The sequence below is a fragment of the Macaca mulatta genome, chromosome 7 (assembly GCF_049350105.2).
Source record: "Macaca mulatta isolate MMU2019108-1 chromosome 7, T2T-MMU8v2.0, whole genome shotgun sequence".
NCBI lineage: Eukaryota > Metazoa > Chordata > Mammalia > Primates > Cercopithecidae > Macaca > Macaca mulatta.
The window spans coordinates 129,796,940-129,823,718 of NC_133412.1; the positions used below are offsets into that span (position 1 = coordinate 129,796,940).

The following is a 26,779-nucleotide window of genomic DNA, read 5'->3' on the forward strand; positions in this document are numbered from 1 at the left end:
CAGATGCCAAACAAATAATGAGAACCTGTTCCATCGACAGCCTGCTTCCTGTTTCAGGCTACCTCGCCCAAACCTGAAAGAGCGATCTTTGAGATGACTTTGCAGTTGCCCTTTCCCCAATGATCGCTGGCTTTTCTCTCCTAACCAGCTCCCAGGGTATTGAACGGTGACCTCTCTATGCTGAGATAGGGCTACATTAACATCTGCAAGGCCCTCTTCACTCCTGCCTGTGGCAGCCAAGGAGTGGAATGTCCCTGTAGGCCCCCCTGCTAACTTAGGCTTGGTCTTGAACATGACCTTCAATTTATCCCTGAATTGAAGTAGAGAGGATTTTTGCATTTCTCCATATTTCCAAAGTGTTGGCAGATACCATCCATAGGAGCCTGAGTTAGTCTGGCAGAGAAAGACACATGATCTCTTTGGAATGTTTGATGCCCTTGGAGGCTGGTGATAATGGCAGTCCCCAGCCCAGGGTCAACTCTCAACATCACTGTGTCTTCTGGATGGTATTTGATAAGCACCAAGAAAGAGAAGGAGCCCTCAGCATCATGAAGCAGTTTCTTCCTGGATTGTTTCTTGCCTTTCCTTCCATAACTCAGAGCAGGGGTGGGTGCCTGTGGTTCAGACATTGCCTATGTTCCCAGATCCTTCGTGCCCTCGCACTATGCTTGCAAGATGCAACATTGCTTTCCCCCATCTCATATGCTGGCCAGAAGCAGGACACCCCAGCATCCCAAAGTTCCATAGGTCCACATGAGGAACACTCCATTTACTACTACTTTTCGGCTACAATCTTATTTCTTTGCCTTTGGAGAGTGGCATAAAGCTTCCCACGTAGTTCTCTACCTACATATTCAGAATGAAGTGCGTAATTTTTTGGTAAATTGTGATGTTTCTAGGGCAAGTCAGTGATCCACACTGAGCTTTCAGACATTACTCACTAAGTCTGTTGTCCAAAATGCCTTTGCATTGCACTGACATAACCTATTTGCTTTCTTGAGATGACTGTGTGTTTCCCAGGTTATTAAGGTGGAGCTTGGCCAGCACACTCCAGCCTTCTGAATGTGCAGAGCACCTGCTTTCTGTGTCTTAAGGCATTCTCTTCCAGGAGCAGTAGCCTTGGGTGAGGAGCTAGGGTGTTGCATGTGTTTAGGAGTTCGTGATCCCACCTTTCCTTCTCATTTGGGAGACCTCTGCAGGGCCTTGGACCTGACCTCTCTGAGCATCAGCTTCATCTAGAAAATGTAGGCAATGATATTTCCTCTATAGGATGCTGAGGGGATTCGATGATATAATAAATGCAAACTGGCCCATGCTAAGTGCTCATTCAGAATCTATTGCTGTTATTATACCACAAGCCAGGACTAGGCAGTGGATTTCCCCCGACTGTTACTCCCTTCTGTCTTATTCCATTTGGGATGCTAGAACAGAATAACATTGAATGACATATAAACAATAGACATGAATTTCTCAGGAGTCTGGGAAGTCCAAGATCAAGGTGCTGGCAGACTCAGTGTCTAGTGAGGGCCTGTTTCCTGGTTCCTTGAGGGGCGTCATCTTGCTGTGTCTTCACATGGCATAAGAGATCTTGGGGGTCCTTTTTTTTTTTTTTTTGAGATGGAGTCTGGCTCTGTTGCCCAGGTTGGAGTACAGAGGTGCAATCTCAGCTCACTGCAAGCTCTGCCTCCCAGGTTTATGCCATTCTCCTGCCTCAGCTTCCCGAGTAGCTGGACTACAGGAGCCCGTCAACATGCCTGGCTAACTTTTTTGTATTTTTAGTAGAGACAGGGTTTCACTGTGTTAGTCAGGATGGTCTCGATCTCCTAACCTCGTGATCCAACCACCCCGGCCTCCCAAAGTGCGGGGATTACAGGCATGAGCCACTGTGCCCGGCCAGGGGTCCTTTTTATAAGGGCACTAATCCCATTCATAAGGGCTTCCCCATCATAACCTAATTACCTCCCAGAGGCCCAATCTCCAAATACCATCAGCTTGGGGATTAGGATTTCAACATAGGAATTTGGGGGAAACAGAAGCATTCAGTCATAGCACCTTCCTTCCCTCATTCCTGGACAATTTATTTCCCTTCTGGCTCAAACTCTGTTAGACTCAGCCTGTGGGCCACTGTGTGCTGCCCTCCATTTCCAGCCAGAGTGGCTCCAGTGACAGCTTGACCACTCCCCGGGTCATGGATCAAGGTCACTGCTGCTGCTGCTGTCACCCCAGCAGACAGGGGAGTCCACTGGCTGGATTGTTCTCTCAGGCAGGGGTACTGGCCTCCCCAATGGCTGCACAGAGACAGGTAATGCAATCCACAGTGCAAAAAGGTAAACTACCTATGGGCCAGACTCTAGCCAATGGGAGACAGGGATGGAAGGCAACTCTTGGGATCACTTATCTCCCTTTCTCCTCCTGGACAGACTGTGGTGCACTTCACATGGTCTTTCTAATGAACCCCACAGGATTGAGCAATCAGTGGCACCTGTTTCGAAGCTGAGACCAGCTCAGTAACATCCTCCCATATTTATCTCACTGCTTCTCTGCCTCAATTGACTTTCCCCTCACTTCTGCTTCCCTAGGATTGTAACTTGCACCCCAATAAAGGGTAACCATGTAAACTATTGCCTTGGGCACTGCCTTTTAGAGGACTTGGGCCAAGATGCACAGATATTTTTTTCCTAGCATACGTGTCAGGTGGTCATAAATGTGAGACAAAGACATGGGAGGACAATGATGAGCAGAGCATAAGGAGCTCACCATGTCATGGCCAGTCTTTCCACCATGGCTTCGAGCACTCTTTTCTCTGTGAGTTGGTTTGCATTCATGTATGTTGGTTTTAGTCTTTCTTCCTGGAACACATGGTGTGAGTCCACTACTCCTCTACTAATAGTACTTTTCATTTTTTATCCACAACAATGGCCTTCCTCAGTTTTCTCCAAGTTAGACACAGCTAATCTCTTTATTCATTAAAAAAATGGTTTCTAGGCTCACACCTCCCATTGTTGTCACCTTCCAGGGCCGTGGTGTCCAAAATCAATGTTCCTCTTGAAAGGCAGCTTCCAAAACGAGATCCAATGTTGCAGGTGTAAACTGAGCAGGACAGAGGCTGCATGTGCCATGCTTTGGCCCCTCCCTTTGCTGACAACTGCATTAGATTAACCATCAACTCTCACCTGATCCACTGCATCTGAAGCATGGTCATCACCTCATTCTTATTAAATAGCAGAGGGAAGCCAGTTTTCAAAAAAAATAATAACAACATTTATTACGTAACTCCTTTTCAAAGTTTCCCAATTCAGAAAACTGGGCAGTACATTGACATCATAGAAAGAAAATTCATGAGTTTTGGGGTCCAGTGAAATTGGATTTGAATCTAGGCTCTCACTGGGAAAATTGGATAGCCAAATGCAGAAGAATGCAACTGAGCCCCATTTCTCCCCATATACAAAACCAATTCAAAGTGGATTAAAGACTTAAACATAAGACCCAAAACTATAGAAATACTAGAAGAAAACCTAAAAGAAAACTCTCCCAGACATTGGTCTGGGCAAATAATTTGTGACTAAGTCCTCAATAACACAGGCAACAGAAACAAAAAATAGATAAATTAGACTAAACTAAAAAGCTTCTATACAGCAAAGGAAGCAATCAACAGAGTGAAGAGAAAACCTGTTGAATGGGAGGAAATATTTGCAAACTATTCATCTGAAAGAAACTAATTCCAGAATATATGAGGAACTCAACAGGACAAAAAGGTCCTACTAAAAAGTGAGCAAAGGAAATGAATAGATAGCTCTCAATAGAAGACATACAAATGGCCAACAGGCATGTGAAGTATATTTTTTGAATGCTCAGTATGACTAATCCTCAAAGAAATGCAAATCAAAACCACAATGAGATATCATCTTAGCCCCATCAGAATAGCTATTACTAAAAAGACAAAAATTAACAGATATTGGTGAAGATGCAGAGAAAAGGGAACTCTTACACATGGTTGGTGGGAATGTAAACTACTAAAGCCACTATGGAAGATTGTATGGAGATTTCTCACAAAACGAAAAATAGAATGACCATTTGATTCAGCAATCCCACTACTGGGCATCTACCCAAAGAAAATGAAATTAATATATCAAAGGGATACCTGCACTCACATATTTATTGCAGCACTATTCACAATAGCAAAGCAATAGCAATAGCAAAGATATGGAATCAGCAGATGAATGAGTAAAGAAAATGTGGTATATATATACACAATGGAATACTATTCTGCCATAAAAAGAATGAAATCCTGTCATTTGAAGCAACTTGGATGGAGCTGGAGGTCGTTATGTTAAGTGAAATAAGCCAAGCACAAAAAGACAAATATCGCATGTTCTCACTTATATAAGGGAACTAGAAAATTTGATCATATGAAGGAAGGAAGTGGAATAACAGCTAACAGAGACTAGGAAGGATGAGTGGGGTGACGGAGGAGGAAGAAGAGAACTGGGTCAAAGGGTACAAACATACAGTAGTAAAACAGAATAAATTCAATGTTTGATAGCAGAGTAGGGTGACTATACTTAACAAAAATGCATTGTACTTAGATGCCCTGAAAACCCTGACTTGATCATTATGCATTATATGCATGGAACAAAATTTCTCATGTGCCTCATACGTTTGCATCAATAACTAAAAAATAAAACTTTGTGACCTTAGGCAAGTGACAATTTCAATGAGCCTGTTTTCTCTTCTTTAAATTAGAAATATTGAAATCTACCCCACAAGACTACTGTTAGCATTAAATTAGACAATATAACAGTGAGTGCTCAATAAGTGTTGGCCTTGACCATCCTACTCATTGAGCCTCTGCTTCCTTAAGGGTGGCTTTGAGACACAGAGAAAGTGCTCTGGACTGGTCATGAAGAAACTTGGATGCTGGTCCCAATTTTCTTTCTTCACATAGCATGAGGACTATGATTTTTGTTCTACATGGAGGCAGAGGTTGCAGTAAGCTGAGATCATTCCACTGCACTCCAGCCCGGGCGACAGTGCGAGACTGTCTCAAAAAAACAAAAAAAAATGATGGTTGTTTGGGTGGTTTTCTTTCCAATAGACTGCGGGCTTCTCTAGGGTAGGGACTTTGACAGGCTTGGCACATAGTAGGCATGCAAGCAGTCCTTACCTTGATGCATAGAAGTTTGTCATGTCAGTCAGTCAGTGAATAAAGAAAGCAATGTTCTAAGCAAAGTGCAATGTTCTGGACTCCAAAAAAATAGCACTGCGTGGTTAGGAAAAATGAGAAGTTCAAAAATGAAAAGGATATAGGCAAGAATTTGTGGGGCTAAGTTTAGGGCAAATGATACCATCTTGACAGTGAAGAGTCTTTTATGTCATAGTAAATATTTTTTTAAATTAGTAGACTTTTTTTTGAACAATTTTAGATTTATAGAAAAATTGGTTGGAAAATACAGTTTCCACCCTCTCTTATCCCCTCTTCTCTTCCCCATCAGTTTCCCTCATTAACATCTTGCATTAGTGTGATACATTAGTTACAGTTGATGAGCCAATATTGATACACTATTATTAACTAATATCTATAGTTTACATTAGGATTCACTCTTTGTGTTGTTCAGTTTTACGGGTTTCAACAAATGCACACCGTCATATACCCACAAGTGTGAGTCACACAAAAACAACCTCATTGCCCTAAAAGTCTCTTATTTTCTACCCATTAATCCTCCTCCATCTTCCCTGAAGCCCTTGGCAACCATGGATCTTTCTACTGTCTGTATTTTTGCTTTTTACAGAATGTCATATAGTTGGAATCATATAGTATGTAGCCGTTTCAGAATTACTTTTTCTTTTTTAAAAAAAGGAATTTTTAGAGGCAGAATCTCACTTTGTCACCCAGGCTGGGGTACAATGGGATGATCATAGCTCACTGCAGCCTTGAACTCCTGGGATCAAGGGATCCCCCTACCTCTGCCTCCTGAGTAGTTTGGACTATAGATGCTAGTTACCTGGCTAATATAGGCCTGGCTAATATTTTTATTTTGTAGAAACAGGACCTTGCTACATTGCCCAGGATGGTCTCAAATTCCTGGCCTCAAGTCATCTTCCCATCTCATCCTCCCAAAGTACTGGGATCACAGGTGTGAGTCATACTGTGCTTGGTCCAGACTGGCTTATTTTACTTAGCAATGAGCATGTAAGGCCCCTCTGAGTCTTTTTGTGGCTTGATAGCTCACTTCTTATTACAGACTAATATTCCATTATATGGATATACTTGAGTTTGTTTATCCATTTGCTAATTGAAGGATATCTTGGTTGTTTTCAAATTTTCGACAATTGTAAATGTCAGGTTTTTGTGTGGGCATACATTTTCAACTCATTTTTGTAAAACACCAAAGAGTGTGATTGCTGGGTCATAGGGTAAGACTATGTTTAGCTTTGTAGGAAACTGCCAAACTGTCTTCAATAGTGGCTATACCATTTTGTATTCCCACCAGCAATAAACGAGAGTTCCTGTTGCTCTATATCCTCACCAGGATTTGATGTTGTCAGTGTTTTGGTTTTTACCCATTCTAATAGATATGTAATGGTACCTCACTGTTGTTTTAATTTGCAATTCCCTAATGTTGAGCATCTTTTCATGTGCTTAATTGCCATCTCTATATCTTTTTTGTTGAGATATCAATTGAGATCTTTCACCCAGTTTTAAATGGGGTTGTCTGTTTCCTTACTGTTAAATTTGAAGAGTTCTTTGTGTATTTTGAATACAAGTACTTTATCAGGTAGGTGTTTTGCAAATATTATCTCCCAGTCTGTAGCTTGTCTCTTCATTCTCTTAATAGTGTCTTTTGCAGAGCAGAAGTTTTTAATTCTAATAAAGTTCTTTTTGATTTTTTTCTTTCTTTCATGAATCATTTTTGTGTGTGTGTTATATCTAAAAAGTCATCACCCAATCCAATGTTATCTAGATTTTCTCATATACTATCTCAAAAAGTTTAATAGTTTTGCATTTTACTTTAGGCTGATGATCCATTTTGAATTAATTTTGCAAAAGGTGTAAGATTTACATCTAGATTCTTTTTCTTTTTCCTTTCTTTGCATGGTCCAGTTGTTTCAGCATCATTTGTTGCAAAGAATATCCTTTCTCCATTGAATTGCCATTACTCCTTTGTCAAAAATCAGTTGGCTATACTTGTCTGTTTCTGTGAGTCTATTCTGTTTCATTGATCTATTTGTCTATTCTTTCACCAATACCATACTGCCTCGATTACTGTAGTTTTATCATAAGTCTTGAAGTTGGCTAGCTTCAGACCTCTGACTTTTTCTTCAATATTGTGTTTACTCTTCTTGGTTTTATTTGCCTTTCAATATAAACTTTCTTTTTTTTAACTCAAGATTTTATTGTCTTCCTAATCAAACAAAAGATGACACTTAGAACTGGATGACTTGGCCCTCTCTCTTCTTAACTCCTCCCCATTCAAAACGCTTGCATCTCTTCATAACCAGCATTCTTTCAGATCTGCAGTTGGGCTCAATGCACTCAAGCCTTAGCACAATCTTCTTTGTAATTTTAACCTTTTTCCAGAAAATTGGCTTAGTCTTCCCACCACAGCCGCTCTTCTTCCTGTCATAATACCACTTTCCCTGGGCATACAGAGAATCCTTGCCCTTCTTGTGCTGTATCACTTTGTGGGGTTGGTGCTTGCCTCACTTCTTACAGAAAGTGCGGTGGGTTTTAGGAACATTCACCATGTTTGCGGGAGTGCTATCGGTAAGGAAAAAAATAAACATATAAACTTTCCAATCAATTTGTTGATACTCACAAAATAACTTGCTGGAATTCTGATTAGCATTGCATTAAATCTATGGATCATGTTGGGAAGAACTGACATATTAATAATATTTAGCCTTCCTATCCATGAGCATGGAATATCTTTTGATTTATTTAGCTCTACTTTGATTTCTTTCATAGGTTTTTTAGTTTTTCTAACATAAATGTTGTACAAATTTTGTTAGATGTACACCTAAATATTTTATTTTTTTGGTATGTTAATGCAAAGATGTTTAACTTTATATTACAGGTGATAGCAAGTCAAAGAGGTTGCTATACAAGAGAATAATATTATACATTTATCTTTGAGATGTTTCTACTAACAATGTGGAAGTTGGACTAGATTTGGGTAAGATTGGAGGTAGGAAGACCAGTTAAAAGAATTTTTTTTTTAATGTGTACAAACAAAAGTAAAGTCTTTAACCGAGGAATTGGCAGATAGGGAGAACAGGAAGTCTCAGTCAAGAAATCAGGCAAATAGTAAGGATTTGCTATTTAGTAAGGTTCTTTTCCTGAGATGCCTAGGTAGACAGACATTCCAACAGCCTTGATGACTCTACACTAATCTTCACATTCCCCAAAGGGTTGGCATTTAAAGGCCAAAATGATAGTGTTAGCTGTCTGCCCAGCATCCATTTCTCCCCTGCCTCTTCTTCCTTCCCAACACAACCACAATTTTGCTCGAGTGTCTTCCTTTCACACCTGGCCAAGAATTAGAGGGGAAGCCAACTCCAGGAGTGGCTTGGTTGGTCTAAGAGTGACCCCAGCCTCCATGACAGGATGGGATCAGAAATGGACATGTGGGCCATCTGGCCAGTGAGACAAAATAGTCTGACATGGGCTAGACCATTTTTCCTCCATCCTAAGAGAAAGCAACAGGAAGAAACAGTCTTCTGTGTTGCTCTGCAGCTTGTTCCTTTTGTGACTCCCAAAACTGTTGCAGTCGTATTGCTATGAGTCCAAGGATGGGGCCAACAGTGAAGATGGAATAACCCAGAGAAGGCGTTGCTGAGGCACTGAATTTAAAAAAAAAAAAATCACATTTCTTTATTATTTAAGGCAGTTTGAGGTGAGATTTCTGAAATCTGTATCTGAAAGCACTCTATTTGTTACACTCGCTCTTACTTAGCAACTGAACTCCAGGAATCTTGCCTGCTATCCACCCACTCCTCTGGGGATGGTAAGTTCTTTCTTAGCATCAAATTAGATCATACCCTGAGAGCAGGACTTTGCCCATTGCTTCACTGCTCTATTTCCCTTACTAGAGCCTGACACTTAGTAGGCACTTGATAAATATCAAATGCACCAGTGAATGAATGAAGTACCCCAAAACTAAATTTTATTTTTATTTTTTAGAGATGAGTTTTGCTATGTTCTGAAATACAGTGGCTATTCACCAGCATGATCATAGTGCACTGTCGCCTCAAACTCCTAGGCTCAACTGATTCTCGTGATTCTCCCAACTCAGCCTCCCTGGTGGGCCTACAGGCACATACCACCATGGTGGACAAGAACTAAAATTTGATTCACATTTGTGTAGCCACCCTTCACCCCACACTTTGTTTTATCCCATTAAGATTTACCATTATTGAGTTGCGACTGATATATGCCCTTTGCAAATGCCAAAGATTATAGCAAGAAAGAGCAATATCAGAATAGCTTCTGCATTTACTATATAACAAGATTGATAGACACACTGTATAATGTTCTCAAAGTTTCCTACACAAAGTCTCCTAAAAGAAAGTTAATGCGCTGGGCGTGGTGGCTCACCCCTGTAATCCCAGCACTTTGGGAGGTTGAGGCGGGCAGATTACCTGAGGTCAGGAGTTTGAGACCAGCCTGGCCAACATGGTGAAACCCTGTCTCTACTAAAATTACAAAAATCAGCTGGGCATGATGGTGGGCGCCTGTAATCCCAGCTACTTGGGAGGCTGAGGCTGGAGAATCGCTTTAACCTGGGAGGCAGAGGTTGCAGTGAGCTGAGATCACACCACCGCACTCCAGCCTGGGCAACAAGAGTGGAACTCTGTCTCAGAAAACACACACACACACAGAAAGAAAAGAAAGAAAGTTAATGCCGGAAGAAAAAACAAAACACCTCTCTTAGAGAATTGTCCCGCTTCCTTCTAAAAGGTTGTATGGACTGTCTCCTTGGGTATCCTTTCTTGCTCTGGCTGCCAGGAAGCTCAAGGCCTAATCTGATGCTAAATCACAGTAATTCTATTATACTTCCTAGTCAATGCTTGGTTCTTCCTTGTGTCCATGGCTTTGCTTCTCTAATTTTAGTTGAATGACTTTATTGTGTTTGCCTTTTTGTAAGTTGCTTCAAATCCTTTTCAGAAAGAGGTGCATATAAAAAAAAATTTAACAGCTCAATTCTAAAAAGCCATGGTTGGCACCACTTGCTCTTTGTAATAGCCTGGGAGGGCCCCCAAAGTAGCCTGGTGCTTTATCTTTATAAACACATGTCAGCCAGAGCAGCGGTGCTCACCGGAGATCTCAGGAGACAAGGGCAAAAATCACCCGTCATTTTCTACTGAATGGGTGTCTGGAGGACCATTCAGGCTCCTAGTGGCTGGATTTGGTGGGGAGGATTAATGTGGAGAGCCCTTGGAAAATCAGCATTGCTCCTGCCTGCACCAGCTATTGTTCCAGAGGTGAGTGTGCTGTCTATTTTGAAGATAGAATCTCTCTCCTGCCTGGCTCCCAGCCCTGCAAGCTTTGAATGCAGGGTGCTGCGCCCTTTCCCCTGACTCTGGGCCACAGGCCTCTCCAGCCAGCCCCCTGTGCCAACTGGCAGAGGGTGCTCTTGTATAGCAGATCTGACTCCCTCCCCATGCCTGAGCTCCTGATTGATGCCTTTCTGCTCCCGCCTGCTGCCTCGACCTGCTGGGGGCCCAGGAACCCGGCAAGCACAGAGAGAAGGAAAATTCCTGTTTTCCCCAAAACCTGGCCCCACCTCTCCCTAAAATCACCGCTGAGCTGGCCTCATTTACCTTGAGGCTCGTGTGCCCCTCTCTGTACCCCAATTTCCCCCAGATGTCACAGAGGCTATATACATGTTGGGGGACTTGGGAGTTCGGCTTGCTTATAGCATATCATACATCTGTGTTCACAAGTGGATAGGAGGAGGCAGAGAGAGACAGAGAAAAGAATGGGAAAGATACTGCCTTCTTAGAGCTCTGCAATAATAGATTTCATGATTTAATTGGAAATTTAGTAAATCTGCTAAAACATTTAGTGGTTTAAATTTTTCCTGTTCTGCAAAGAAACAAAGGCTTCTGGTTTACTCTGTGTCTTTCAACAACTTTAATTTCATTTGTAGATTATGGATGGAAGTAGCATTTCCACTCGATTGCATACTGGGCATTAAGAAGACAAAAACCTTCATTGTTTGCAGCCCTCAGAATTTTTTTTCCAGACATTAAGCTGTAGGTGGCATTCTTTATACCTGACATCAGAGCACTTTTGTCAGGCGTTTAGTTGACAGGATTTACTGCAAGCCCGTCCTAGGTGTGTGAAGCAGGGAAAACAAGAAAATATTTCATTCAGGTGGACAGAGAGAGGAGCGCAGAGCCCAATCAGGCCGATCGGGTAACCGCTGCTTTTCAAACTGTGTAATTAAAGATCTTTAGAGTTCTTCGAAGGGAATTAATTAGTAGAGAAAGGCTGTTTTGTTTACAGTCTTTATCATCAACATAATCAAAAGCAAGCCTTGACATTGGTGGCAAATTGGACTGAATTCTCCCGAAGCCAAGGAGGCCTCCTGCAGCGCTTTTCTTGTGGTTTAAGGTTAGTTCCATCTGCAGTTAACTTGCCGTTGGGTGTCGGGGACAGAGTGGGATGCAGTGCCTCGCAGATGGAATAGGACAGAGTGGGATGCAGTGCCTCGCGCATGGAATAGGGGAGGGGCACACTCAGTATTGTCAGAACACCCTCAGCCTTGTTCCCATCACTGATCACCCACCTGTGCGTGGTGCAGCAGTGGGTTGGGATTAATGTTTACATTCACCTGTCTGGATGGCTTGTTCATGAGTGACTATGTTTTCAGGTCTGAACCATGCACCTGGGAATCCCTAAACATCCGGTAACATGTCACAGTGGATGTCACTGTCCCAGCCTAGTGGCATCAGAAATTCAGAAATGCCTGCACTGCTTCACAATAAATGCAATTTTTGGGTCCCACCTAGTCTAGGACCTCCTGGGATAGGGCTCAGGAATCTGTTATTAACTCACTACCCAGGTGCTTCTGATATGCAGCCAGGTTTGGGAACTACTGATGTAAATTATTTGGTAACATGAACGTGAAGAGGGGAGAAAGGCAAGGGCGCCCAGGAGATGATCTCAGGCCAGAAAAGGCCGGTCACAACGCATTAGACCCATGGCCTCCGAATAGAGACTGAAGCTGCTGGGTGGCAGGGCAAAAGACTCGAAGGACTATCCCGTGCATCTTGACTGAGCAACAAGGGCCAGTCCCCAAGCTGAGAGAGCCTGCAGGACAGCTCCAGCTCCATTGCCCATGTTCCCCTCAGGATCCCATTTCATGGTACCAGGAAATGTTCCAAAGGAACCACAGATTTAGAGGAAGGAGCTCTAGTTGATCGTATGATTATCCAATGTGTGAGAAGTCAGTCTCAGTGGAATCTGGGTTTAACAGGCCCAATGTGATCTGATGATCTATGTGAGAATATTCTGGATCCTATCTTGTCTTAGTCATGATAAGTGCTCATTTTCCTCAGTTGTTCCCAGTTGATCCTTACTTGGCCACCTATGCAATCCTTACCCACCATTTTCTCTGGATTTTATAGGAGATCTGGCTCTAGCCCCTGAGCTTCCATTTCAATGAAAAGTTTGTATTGTACAAGTAATACAATGTGGTGTTTTAAAAAATGTTTTTAAACAAGTAGAGGTGTTTAAAGTGAGGAGTGAAAGTTCTTCCTATAATCTCATCCTTCAGAGATAATCCCTGGTAAAGGAGTCAACTACCTCATTTAAAGATGTGGATACTAGGCTTCAGAGAGGTGAAGTCAAGCAGTCATTCTGTGGCAGAGCAAGGGCAGGGATCCCCGACCCCATCGCCCAGTGCTCTTTCCACCCCCTCCTCTGTGTAAGAGGCCTCTCCCAAGCACCTCAGGCCATTAGGAGCTTTTTGATGCCATCAACAGGGAGGTGACTAACCCATTCCTCATGTTCCCAAAACCTGAAGCCACACCTCAACCCCTGATTCTTCCAGATCACAGGGAACATGTCCTATGGCTGATTCCTCCTCCGCCTCCCTGGTCTTTATAGCCATCCATTCATCACCACAAGGTTTCACTTTTCTGCATCGGTTCTCAATGAGGAAAGCAGAATTGTGCAGCCTTCGTAACTGTTGACCGGTTGCAGTCGGTGGGCGGAGCAACTGCAGCCATCTTGGAAAATGCCTTGGGAAGAGTCAAGAGGGTGAAGCAGGTTGGGTTATGGCCCTAGGAGAGCGCACTGGGCTATTCTGAGAGTTCTTCTAAGGGCCTTTTCACTTTTCCATAATATTCCTGGAGACTCAAGCCTTCCCGTGGTTGTCCTATCTTTCTAATGATGGGATGAGGAGTGGGTAGAGTTGTAGAGTTAAATATCCTCAATTTCCAAGTAACGGGGGAGAATCCCACAGCAGTTTGGTTATAGAGGCAACACTAACAACAGCACCCACAGCAAACTTAGAGGTTTAACAAGAAAGATGGAGGCTGTGTAGAGTCTCACTTAGCCCATTCACAGTACGTGCAGAGATACAACAATAAGCATCAGTATGTTATCTGCATTAAGCATCCAACATGTGCCAGGCACCAGGATTGGTGCTCCACATAAATGACCGTATCCAGTCTACGCTAGCAGAAGGTGTTATTATCATTTCTGTTTTAGGTGAAGAGATGGAGGCCAGTCATGGTGGCTCAAACCTGTAATCCCAACATTTTGAGACTTTGTAAGCCCAGACACTTTTGGGGTGGGAGGACTGCTTGAGCCCAGGAGGTCGAGGCTGCAGTGAGCCGTGTTTGCACCACTACTGCACTCCAGCCTGGGTGACAGAGCAAAACCTGTCTCAAAAGAAGAAAAAAAAAAAACAGAAAAGAAATTGAGACTCAGAGAAGTTATCCAAGGCCACACAGCCAGTTGCCAATAGAGGCAGATTTCCAATCCAGGTTGACATGATTGCAAAGTTTGAGAGTTTATACATATAAATGCAGGCCTGGTGTCAAATCTTGGCCTATATTCACTGCATTCTGAGACGCAGCTTGTCGAGGAAGGTAAAGACAGCTAAGGTGAGGACTGGTTTTCCACTCTGCACCCCAGCAAGTGGAGGCTGAACAGGGCTGTCCACGGCTGCTATGTTGGGTAGACCTTGTGGGGATACCATAGTCCCTGAAAACATGACAAGTGCAGATTCAGCCGGGTTTAGGAGCTCGTTATTCAGCCTGGCTGATTTATTTATTTTATGTTTAATCCCCTTTTCCCCTAGAAAAATGATCTCCACCTCTTTTGAAACCCTTTGCCAAGAGTTCCGTTGACTGTAGTAATGTATACTGACCACAGCAATTGATAAAGAAATAAAGGTTTCCGTCAGATCTCAGGGTGGAAGGAAGCTGAGGGGCTACTAATCACTGAGAGGGACCTAGCCAGCTGGGAAGTAATTCCAGAGTAGCCAAGAGGCCAGCGGAGTGTTTTGTTTTGTTTTTTTTTTCTTTTGCCATTTTAAAACTCACGTCAGTAAAGCTAGGTTCTCCATGTGCCTCTCTGAGAAACCTCTTGCTTTTTTAAGCTTGGTCTGAATCTCTGTATTTGCCATGCTATTGTTGGAAGAGACCTTAATTTTAATTCTTTTCTTTTCTGTGGGCCCCTCCCTCTTCCCCAAATGTTTCAGCATCTGTTAATCCCAGCTGGAAACCTCCGCAGATAAAAGTCGTGTTCTGTGTAGATTGCTTCCAGAACAAATACAGGGTGGTAGATAATTCAGCATTCAGTTTCAGGAGGGTTTAGGGTGGGGGCTGCAGAGGACGGCACCTCTTCCTCAGAAGACATCCAGTGAAAGCCAAAGGAAAGTAATTCCCAAGCTCAGATGGAATGCATGTAGATCAGGTTCATTTCCAGAACTGCTGCTGCCTGCATTGAGGTGATATTAGAAGCCACCATGACAGCAAAGTAGTTTTATGCATAGCGGCTTAGTGAACACTTTGAGAACTAGTTTAGTGAAGCTATCAGGTTGAAAAATACCAAGTCACAAAGTTTTAATGAAACTAAGTGTGGATCAACGTATCATAAAGAACATCCAGGACGACTTAAAAGATCCTTGGGTGGAAATTAGAATGGATCTTCAGGATTTATTTGGCAAAGCTGTTTATTTTGACCTTTTCCCATTTCATATTAAGGCTACCGAAAGTGTGTTTTGTTTGGCTGAGGCTGGAGGAGGACAGCAGCCATTGGTACCGTTACACTGATGCTGCCACTGAAGTTTACCTGCATTAATTGACTGATAAGGGCCCGGGCATCAAATAGAAGAGAGAAAGGCCATCAGAGATTTTCTTGCTTTATTTCTCTCTGCACTTCATTTACATCTTAAGCCATATTGGTGATCCAGATTTGAATAAAGCCACAGCTTAAGCAGTGATTAGATCTCAATAGCTTGGATTTCTATGAAATTGCTGCATTTTTACTAGATGTATTTAGAAATACTGGTGAAAACTGGCACCTTGGGTAACTTTATCATTTAAAACGGAGCTCCAAGTGGATAAAAACCCCCAGCTAAAATGGGGGTATTAGTTGCCAGGCCTTTGACTCAAGCAGTGTCAGGGGTTAGAATTAGACAAAAGACAAGCTCAGCGTGACTTGAACAAGAAAGAACGCAGCTAAGTCAACCTACCACCTTCTTATAAGCCTCCTCTCCCCAAAAATGTTAATTGAAGCAGTGATCCCATCACCTGAAGAAAAATAAGGAAGCCACAACGAATATATAATGCAACAAGGAGCTTTTTTTATTTTGAGATTTTTTTTTTAATCATAAAGCAATATTTTTAACTCTAAGGTTAACCTGCTAATCCTTAAGCTGGTGATATGACAGTGTCAAATGTGATGGGATTTTGTGATTCTCATTATTGTTATGTATTGTTCTTTCCCTGGTATTCCATATTAATATTTATAAATGCCCTTTTTATAGAAACAAGAGGACCAAAACCCATTATTAAATTTTTAAAATGGACAAACCTCGCATCCAATATAGTTGATTACAGTTTAGAACAAAAAGGATTTCGTTCCGTAGTAATCCACTTCTTGTTTCTCATTGTTGTTGATTTGTGTAGACAGCAGAGCTCCTGATGTTTTTTTTTAAAACTACTGTTTGCACAGAGTAACATCCAAATGACAGCGAATAACAGAATATCGATTGCACTGCACAAGGAGGAGGTGGAAAAGCGCCCTGTGCAGGTAAGAGAGCATAATGGAGAAAAGGTGAGTGTTTCACGTGCGAAAGTCACCCACCAAGAGCAACGGCAAGATGAAACAATCGATTAAAATTTTTAAAAGAGGAGGTTGTTCATTCAGTTGTTTTCAAGTGCCTCATTTTACTTGACAAGTGGCCTCAGAAGGGTTCAGTGGGCATCCATGTGTGTGAAGGAGGAAGTCTCCATAATAAAGAGAGGCGAATCAATCATTCCATGCCCTACCTATAGAGGAGAGTCAAAATTAATGCCTAATCTACCCAGTCCATTTTCTTTTAGCACGATGGGATGCAATCCAGAGTCAAAAAGGAGGGAAAAAAGTCTTTTTGCTTAGAGATATTACTATGTTGCAAGATCTGGGTAGCCAAAGCCTTTAGCCCAGTGAGGAATATTTGTGGAAGGAGGATGTTTTATGGCTAACTGGCCTCATCACTCCCTCTGTCTCCGAAAGGACCTGCATAACTCATAGTAATTAGCAGGAGTGTGTAAGAATAATTGGTTGTGGTTTTGGGGATGGGGTGATTGGGTGGCCTGGTTTTGCAAAAGAGAAGTCAATGAGAAGAAAAGGTAATATTTCTGCTCCTAAAGCCAAGAACCAAAGCAGTGATAACAGATGGTTAGAAATATCTCAACTCATCCTTTTGGGGAGAAGATGTTTTCATAGGGGATATTTTTATTCTTGTTTATAATTTTTCCCCCTACTCAATACCTAAAGCCAGGCCTTCAGAATCAGAACTGCTTTGAGTTCCGGCTCTTGCCCTTTAAACTGTGTGATCACGGGCATGTTTTTTTTTTGTTTCTTTTTGTTTGTTTTTTTGAGACGAAGTTTCGCTCTTGTTGCCCAGGCTGGAGTGCAGTGGTGCAATCTTGGTTCACTGCAACCTCTGCCTCCTGGGTTCAAGCGATTCTCCTGCCTCACCCTCCCAAGTTGCTGGGATTATAGGCATGCACCACCATGCTTGGCTAATTTTGTATTTTTAGTAGAGATAGGGTTTCACCATGTTGGTCAGGCTGGTCTGGAACTCCTGACCTCATGATTCTTCCGCTTCAGCCTCCCAAAGTGCTGGGATTATAGGCCTGAGCCACTGCGTCCAGCCATGGGCATGTTATTTGATCAAGTTTCCTCGCTTATAAAATGGGGAAACTAGCACCTACTTCACACTGTTGTGAGGATCAAATGAGATTACTCTATCTTGGGCAGGACCTGGCACAGTAAGCACTCAAGAAATGGTAGCTCTAATTAATAAATTTCTGACTTAGAGATTTGAAACCCTGTTTCTTTCTGGATAATTTTCTCTGTTTTTTCCTCTCCTTATTTGGGAATTACAGCCCATGCATATGGGTCTTTGGAACTCTAGGTTTGCACATGCAAAAAATAAACCAAGTGGGATATGTGGTGGCCTGGGTCACTTGAGGAATTCCAGGCTGTGTTTGGCCTTCTGGAATAAAGCACTTGGGCATTTAGTTTTAAACATATCGAAGGTGTTTTCCAATACCAATAAGGAAAGAGGAGCCAGAATTGATGGCTAGTGGTTCTGACAGTTATTCTATTAGAGTGCAGAGTTACCGCCACAGAGGTAGTGTCTCAGCTCCCAGCTGAGTAGGATTGTATGTTCAAAGCAGCAACAGCGTAATCCAATTCCAGTGAAACCCAAGTTTGGTGGAGCAATGAGAAGGCTATTCATTGTGACCAATCTTTATAGAAACTGGCCTCGCCTTCTGGGAAAATGTGTCTTATGTTTCAAGCATGTGTAATGGCCTGGGTTTGCAATGTGGCCTTAGTTCAGAAAATATGCTAAGGATGAAGGCTTTTCAGACTTCTCAAAAACTTGTCAGTCTCCCTCTCTGTGAAGCCTTGAGTGCCCTGCTGTCTTTAAGCATCTTCATTTGAGTTTCTCCTAGAGGGACTCCTCCTGAGTATGGCTGGAGAACTTTGCCACAGGCGCTTCTCTCCTCCTTTCCACAGAGGACCTCTCAAGCTTCCTTCACACTCTCCTCGAGCAGTTGGCGATCTGAGTCAGTCTCACGGGCTTGCCCTGTTTTCCCCCTTCCACCAACTCTCACTGCCCCCAAAGGGTTCTTCTCCCACTGACTTATCGGGAATTTGCCTGTCCTCTGGTCCCTTTCCTCGGGAGGACCCTGAGGGAGCAAACCTGGCCCTGGAGTGGAAAGCCCAATAAATGCTTGATCAGAATTGAATACACATACTCAGTAGCTGGCACTAGCCTAGTGGAATGGTAACTTCTCCTCCGATAACATTTCCTTTAAGCCAGGTACCTTTGATGCCCTTTCTTCCCTTGACTCAGGCCACCGTGAGCTCCTGCTGTTGCTGCAGCAGCGTCCTGTGCAGTTGGAGCTTGACAGCCCTTCCTCGGCTGTCCTTCCTTTCTCCTGCTCCCACGCCCAGGCTTCTGTCTCTCCACAGCTCTGGTGCATGCGCACAAAACCCCGGAAACGGGGCGCCAACACTCCAGAGCAAACTTTGACCAAAGGATGGAAGAGCCAATGGAGAAAATCTCCCCTCTCCCATGCCTTTCAGTGGTTCCCCAGAAAGCCTCCCTGGGACACTTGTCCCACTTGTCCATGGGAGTAACCAGCTCTGTAGCTCTGTAATGCACCCCTAAGTTGGCTTTCCCTTCCTTTTTTTTTTTTTTTTTTTTTTTTTTTTTTTTTTTGAGATGGACTCTTGCTCTGTTGCCCAGGCTGGAGTGCAGTGGAGCAGTCTCAGCTCACTGCAACCCCTGCCTCCCGAGTTCAAGTGATTCTCATGCCTCAGCTCCCCAAGTAGCTGGGATTACAGGTGGGCACCACCATGCCCTGATAGTTTTTATATTTTTATTAATAGTAGAGATGGAGTTTCACCATGTTGGCCAGGCTGGTCTTGAACTCCTGACCTCAGGTAATCCGCCCACCTCAGCCTCCCAAAGTGCTGGGATTACAGGCGTGAGTCACCAAGCCCAGCCCTTGTTTGATTCTTCTTGATTCCCTCACACCAGACCCCTAGGATGGCTTATTAAAATAAACCACTGACACACAGGCCCTGGTCTCAGACTGCCGTTTTTGGGAGAAGCCGAGGTAAGACCTTCTTTTAAACAAAGGACTTCTTAAGAAAGCTTCCCTTCTCCATGGGTGGAATTTCCAGGCTGCAGGATACATGCTGGGGTAATGCACTTCTCCCAAGCCCCTGAAGCTACCAAGGCACAATCTCACATGGCTTTTGTTCTGCTAGATTGTCAGGGCCCGCTTATGTGTTTATCTCCCACTTTATACTGAATTCAAGAACAGTGTCTTTGTTTTTTATTTTTCTGAGATGGAGTCTTGCTCTGTCTGCCCAGGCTGGAGTGCAATGGTGTGATCTCGGCTCACTGCAATCTCTGCCTCCCGGGTTCAAGCAATTCTCCTGCCTCAGCCTCCCAAGTAGCTGGGACTACAGGCGCCCACCACCAAGTCCAGCTAATTTTTGTATTTTTAGTAAAGACGGGTTTCACCATGTTAGCCAGGCTGGTCTCAAACTCCTGACCTCTTGACAGTGTCTCTTCTTTCTATATCTCTGTGCCTAGTACAGTGTCTGGCAAACAGTAGATCCTTAAAAGTATTTTTGATGGATGAATGGATGAATGAATGAGGTGAATGCAAGTGAATCACGACTGTCCTCATATTGGATATCATAGTTAACTATTTACTCCACTTAAACCCCACCTACATCCCCAGATAATTTAAACATAATACAACGGAAAAATAATATAACAGAATTACACTTGATCTTAGCCAAAAGGCCGAGAAGTGATTATAACAGAATTCAGTTAAATTTTAAGGGAAGAAGGAAGAGACACATAGTCTCCTGGATATTTCCGCCAACACACACAAAGAACTCTTACTTTTGTCACTGCATACCCGCTTCATTGGCACCCCTCCATTATCATCATGGTTGAGCCCCTTACGGTGGCTACTGAGTAGTTGCACTCGCCTCGGTCCCTTTCTCTTACTTTCCCAGTGACCCGTTAGAGATCTGCATAGATTTTCCCTCAGAGGTTCCTCTAGAGGAAGTGTAAGGGTGTCTTTTTTTTTTTTTTTTGTGGAGACAGAGTTTTGCTCTTGTCACCCAGGCTGGAGTGCAGTAGCATTATCTTGGCTCACTGCAACCTCTACCTCCTGGGTTCAAGCGATTTTCCCGCCTCAGCCTCCCAAGTAGCTGGGAGTATAGGCACGCGCCACCACACCCGGCTTGTTTTCTATTTTTTGGTAGAGACAGAAGTTTCACCATGTTGGCCAGGCTGGTCTGGAACTCCTGACCTCAAGTAATCCACCTGCCTCAGCCTCCCAGAGTGCTGGGATTACAGACGTGAGCCACTATGCTCAGCTGGAAGTCTTATATCAAGGATATGAAGATAGAAAGGATATAACTTTTCTATGAGGTTTTAGGACCATTCAGATGCAGAGTGAGTAGGCACACAGTGCCCATATTTCACCTGAGCTTCCCCTAATAGGAGACCAAATCATCTTGGGAAGCTGGCACCAGGAGAGACTTATCTTAAAAGGTGTCCTGGGATGCCAAGAAGCTCTGTCAGGTTCCCTTACCCTCTGAAGCATCACGTGCAACTGCAGTGTCACATGGTAATTTTTTTTCCACAACCAGATGCTGAGACAAGCGGGCAGGAGGCAGAGCCTGTGGGAGAATGCAGGTCCAGGGACCGAACTCCCTCCAGAGCCAAGAAAGTGCCACACCTCAGTGTTGTCCCCAGAGTTGGGAGCCAGATTCTCTCGCTGGCTTCTGTGGAGTCTTAAGGAGATAAATACTATAAAGCATTTAGAACAACTGGAAGTTTGTTTTTTATTTTTTATTTTTATTTTTGAGACAGAGCCTTGCTCTGTTGCCCTGGCTGGAGTGCAATGGTGTGATCTCTGCTCGCTGTAACCTCTGCATCCCACCGGGTTCAAGCAATTCTCCTGCCTCAGCCTCCGGAGTAGCTGGGATTACAGGTGCCCACCACCACACCTGGCTAATTTTTGTATTTTTAATAAAGATGGGGTTTTGCCATGTTGGCTAGGCTGGTCTCAAATTCCTGACCTCAAGTGATCCTCCCGCTTCGGCCTCCCAAAGTGCTGGGATTACAGGCCTGAGCCACCGTGCCTGTCCTGGAAGTTTATTTTAAATTTAGTTTCCTATTTAATTCAATTAGATTTTTTTTTTTTTCAAGACAGAGTCTTGCTCTGTCACCCAGGCTCTTGCAGTGGTGCAATCATCGCTTACTGCAGCTTCGACATTTGGGGCTCAAGCAATCCTCCCACCTTAGCCTCCCAAGTTCCTGGAACTACAGGCATGCGACACCATGCCTGGCTAATTTTTAAGAAATCTTTTGTAGAGATGAAGTCTCACTATATTGCCCAGGCTGGTCTCAAACTCCTGGACTCAAGCTGTCCTCCCACCTTTGCCTCCCAAAATGTTGGGATTGCAGTTAGACATTGTGCCTGGCCCTAGATGAGAAATTGAGATTTTAGCAACCTTCCTGCTACAAGAGTAGTAGTTGCAGAGGACTGAAGTTAAGTTTAATCTTGTATTGCTAAAAGCCATGATTTATCAGTTAAGATGCTTTTGATTGGAAGTAACTGTATTAGTCAGAGTTCTCTAAAGGGACAGAACTAATAGGATATATGTATATATGAAGGGGAGTTTATTAAAGAGAATTGACTTACATAATCAGAAGTCCCACAACAAGTAGTCTGCAAGTTGAGGAGCAAGGAAGCCAGTGGTGGATCAGTCCAAGTCCCAAAACCTCACAAGTAGGGAAGCTGACAGTGAAGCCTTCAGTCTGTGGCCAAAGGCCTGAGAGCTCCTGGCAAACCACTAGTGTAAGTCCAAGAGTCCAAAAGCTGAAGAACTTGGAGTCTGATATTCGAGGGCAGGAAGCATCCAGCTTGGGAGAAAGATGAAGTCCGGAAGACTCAGCAAGTCAAGTCCTTCTAAGTTCTTCTGCCTGTTTCATTCTAGCCATGCTGGCTGCTGATTAGATGGTGCCCACTCAAGTTGAGGGTGGGTCTGTCTCTCCCAGTCCACTAACTTACATATTAATCTCTGTTGGCAACACCCTCACAGATACAACCCAGGAACAGTACTTTGCATCCTTCAATCCTATCAAGTTGACACTCATTATTAACCATCACAGTAACAAATTCCAAATCAAACCAATTTGAACAATAAGGAAATTTATTATCTCACATAGCAGAAAGAAAAGAGGTACAGTAAGTTCCAGAGTTGTTGTTTCAGCAGCTCAAGGATGTCACCAATGATCCAAGACCTCTCTGCTCTCCCATCTTAAGTAGCCTCACCCTGGGGCTGGGAGTGAGATGGCTGTAGTGGTCCCAGCCTCACACCCAGACCTAAAATCTGGAGGGAAATGAGAAACTACCTCTTCCTGTGGTTTCTTTTAGGAGAGGAAACTTTCCCCAAAAGCTCCCTCATCAGATTTTTTTTTTTTTTTTTTTGAGACACGGTCTCTCTCTGTCTCCCAGGCCGGAGAGCAGTGGTGCAATCTTAGCTCACTGCAACCTCCACCTCCTGGATTCGGGTGATTCTCCTGCCTCAGCCTCCTGAGTAGCTGGGATTACAGGTGTGTGCCGCCACGCCTGACTAATTTTTGTATTTTTAGTAGAGATGGGGTTTCACCGTGTTGGCCAGGCTGGTCTCGAACTTCTGACCTCAGGTGATCTGCCCACCTGCCTCGGCCTCCCAACATGCTAGGATTACAGGCATGAGCCACTGTGCCCGGCCCCTCATCAGATTTTATCTGACATGTCATTATCTAGAATAGGGTCATAGCTTAAGCTAAATTATGCTCTAGTAGGAAATCATCCTCAACTCTCAGTAGTTTCAGAATGCAAAGGTGTGTTTCTTGCTTCATGCGAAGTATGTTGTGGTTCCAGAGACTCTCTGGGTTAGCTCGCTCCATAAGCTGGCTCAGAAATCTTGTGGACACCTGCATCTCCATTCCTCCACATTCCTTATGGCAGAGGGAGAGTAGCAGAGGGTCTTGCACAACTGTTTAATGCTGAATCCCTAAGTGATACTTGTCACTTTCGTCCATGGCTCATTAGTCATATGGCCCCATTCGATTGCAAGTATATGGAGAAGTATTGTCTTCCTATGTCCTAAGGAAGGACAGTAGAATCAGATGTGGAAGACACTGGAAAGTCTCCACCACCATGCCTAATCCTGACCAGTCACCCGAGAAGGTGGTGGTAGCAGGGCAGTGGAATAAGATTAGGCTAATTTTCTAAGGTGGGATGAATATTGAGGAGTAAATCATAAATCCACTCCAGGTGGTCTAACAATTAAGAAAACAAACATAAACCTTTTAGATCTAAGAAGATGACACAAATTAAAGAGTAATTTACTCTGTATTGCTCAGGTAATGATTACCCAATCTTTGATTTGATTGTCAGAAAAAAGAAGAATGACAAATCCAATTACGTGTGTTAGACTCTTACCTAAACGCACTACCACTATCCAGCTGAAAAATCCCTTCTGCCTAAACAATTTGAATTTGGAGACACAGGTGTTTCATACAATTTCAGGGTTCATTTTATTTGCACATCACAGTTGAACGTTTAAGGGTTCATAAAATGGTTTTTGATCCTGCAGAACAATCTTTATTAAATTAAAACTCTATTCAATCTCTAGCAACCAAATTCAGTCTCAAATATGAGGAAGAAGTTTATGGGCAACTTTTGGAAACTCTTTTCCTACAAAACCAAACACAGCACACTGTTTTTTTTAAAAAAGGGTTTCTCCTGGCCTCTCAATTTCTCAAAATGAAACCCAGCTTCTTCTTCTCTGCCACATTTGAAAAAGCTTTTTTTTGGTCTTGGCCATCCAGTGACCAGCTGCATCAAAATTCCCCGGAGAATTATAAACTGTCCTTCCTCACCACCACCACCACCACCCACCCACGCCCACACCTACACACACACACACACACACACACACACACACACACACACACGGTAATAAATAAATATAAACAGAAAAAGCTGGAGCCTAGAGATTCTGCTTGAGTGGCTCTAGTATGTGGCTCAGGAAGCTGCACTTTTAAAAAGCCTCTCAAATAATCTGGATGTGCTGCTGGTTTTACATCACAGTTATCTGTCAACAGGTAAAGGGCCGCCTATTGACAGTTATTTTCTTCACCTGATGGTTAGTTTATCTAACAAGTCATGGCTCTCATTAGGTTGTTAGGGCAACAGAGTGATCTTTATTGAGCCTAATAGAATAATAAATCCAGCTGGCGTCACTTTATTATATGTAAGTCTAGGTGTTTGTTTCTTGACACTATTCTGATGGGTCAGATGAGGATGTTTCTGATGGAAAAATAGATCCTTCCTTCTGGTTTGACTTTGTATAGAATGAATTTTAATGTAACTGAGCCCACCTTTAGTATAGCTTTTTCTCATTATAAATAGAAGTGGTTGCCAATATTCTTGCTTGCCTTTTAAAGTAGCAAATATTTAGTGATAAAAACCTTGTTTTGTTCTCTGTATGTCAGTTTATTCATCTGTAAAGTAGAGGCAATAATAGCATCTATTTGTTACAAGCGATGGTTAAAAATTAAACAAGACAGGCCAGGCACCGTGGCTCATGCCTGCAATCCCAGCACTCTGGGAGGCCAAGGTGGGCGAATCACCTGCGGTCAGGAGTTTGAGACCAGCCTGGCCAACTTGCTGAAACTCCATCTCTACTACAAATAAAAAATAGCTGGGCATGGTGGCAGGTGCCTGTAATCCCAGCTACTCGAGAGGCTAAGCAGGAGAATCTTGAACCGGGGAGGCAGAGGTTGCAGTGAGCAGAAAATGCACCACTGCACACCAGCCTGGGCAACAGGAGTGAGACTCCATCTCAAAAAAAAAAAAAAAAAAAAAGACAGAACATAGTACCTGGAAATAGACCAACATACAAATATATCCAATCGAATTTTGATAAAGATGCAAAAGAAATTCAATAGAAGAAAGAGAGCCTTTTCAACAAATGGTGCTACAGCAATTAGACATCCATAGGCTGTTCCTTATACAAAAATTAATTCAAAATAGATCACAAACCTAATAAATGTAAATGGGAAAACTTCTAGAAAAATATAGGAGAAAATCTTTAGGATCTAAGACTAGGCAAAGAATTCTTATACTTGAAACCAAAAGCATGATCTCTTAAAAAAAAAGACAAATTGTACTTAATCAAAATTTAAATTTTTGTTCTACATAAGACCCAATTAAGAAGATGAAAAGACAAGCTACAGAGTTGGAGAAACTATTGCAAATCACTTATCCTGTAGAGGGTATGTAATATTCTAGTATCTAGAATAGAAAGAGAACTTTCAAAACTTCACAGTAAAAGCAAGCAGACAAACAAACAAAAAAAAACCTTCACCAAAAAGGAGAACATTACAATAGAAAATGGGCAAAAGACATGAAGAAATATTTCATCATAGTGGATACACAATCATCATACAGGACACACAAATGATAAACAAGCACATGAAAAGATATTTGACATCAACCATTAGGGAAGTGTAAAATAAAACCAGAGTGAAATATCAGTATATACCTATCAGAATGACTGAAATAAAAAGTAGTGACAACACCAAATGCTGGTGAGGATGTGGAGAAACTGGACGGATCAGACATTGCTACTGGGCATGTAAAACAGTTTGGCAATTGCTCAAGAATTTAAACATGTAACTACTATACAACCCAATAATTGTATTCTTGGGCATTTATCCCAGGGAAGCAAATAGTTACATTCACACACAAACCTGTACACAAATGTTTACAGAAGCTTTATTCATATAGTCAAAAACTGTAACAGGTGGATGGTTAAATTGTGGTACTTCTGGACCATGGAATGCTATCAGCAATAAAAAGGAATGAACTATTGATATATACAGCAATCTTGATGGATCTCCAGACAATTACGCTGAGTGGGGAAGGCGGGGAATCACGCATTACATGCTGCTTACTTCTACTCATACAACGTCACTGAAATAACAAATTCATAGACATGGAGAACAGACTAGTGGTTGCCAGGGGTTAAGGAGGGATGGGAGTGACAGGGAAGTAGGTGTGGCTATAATAGGACAATATAAGGCAGGGGTCCCCAACCTTTTTGGCACCAGGGACCCATTTAATGGAAGACAGTTTTTCCACGGAGTGCAGTGGAATGGTTTCAGGCTGATTCAAGCGCATTGCATTTATCAGATTCTCATAAGAAGCATGCAGCCCAGATCTTTCACATGTGCGATTCATAATAGGGTTTGCGCTCCTGTGAGAATCTAATGCCGCCCATGAACTGACAGGAGGCCGTAATTGGAGTGATGGGGAGCGGCTGTAAATACAGGTGAAGCTGTGCTCACTCACCCTCTGCTCACCTCCTGCAGTGTGGCCCTGTTGCTAACAGGCCATGGACCAGTACTGGGTTGGGGACTTCTTTTATAAGGGATCCCCATGG

At 43.0% G+C, this 26,779-nt stretch overlaps 2 pseudogenes; both read right to left on the reverse strand.

Annotated features, from left to right (window-relative positions):
* Nucleotides 1-7,425: 7,425 nt before the first annotated feature.
* LOC100428278 (large ribosomal subunit protein eL42-like) lies at nt 7,426-7,746 on the reverse strand (annotated as a pseudogene).
* Nucleotides 7,747-19,903: 12,157 nt separating this feature from the next.
* Nucleotides 19,904-20,075, reverse strand: LOC114679985 (U2 spliceosomal RNA; annotated as a pseudogene).
* Between the last annotated feature and the right edge of the window lie 6,704 nt (nt 20,076-26,779).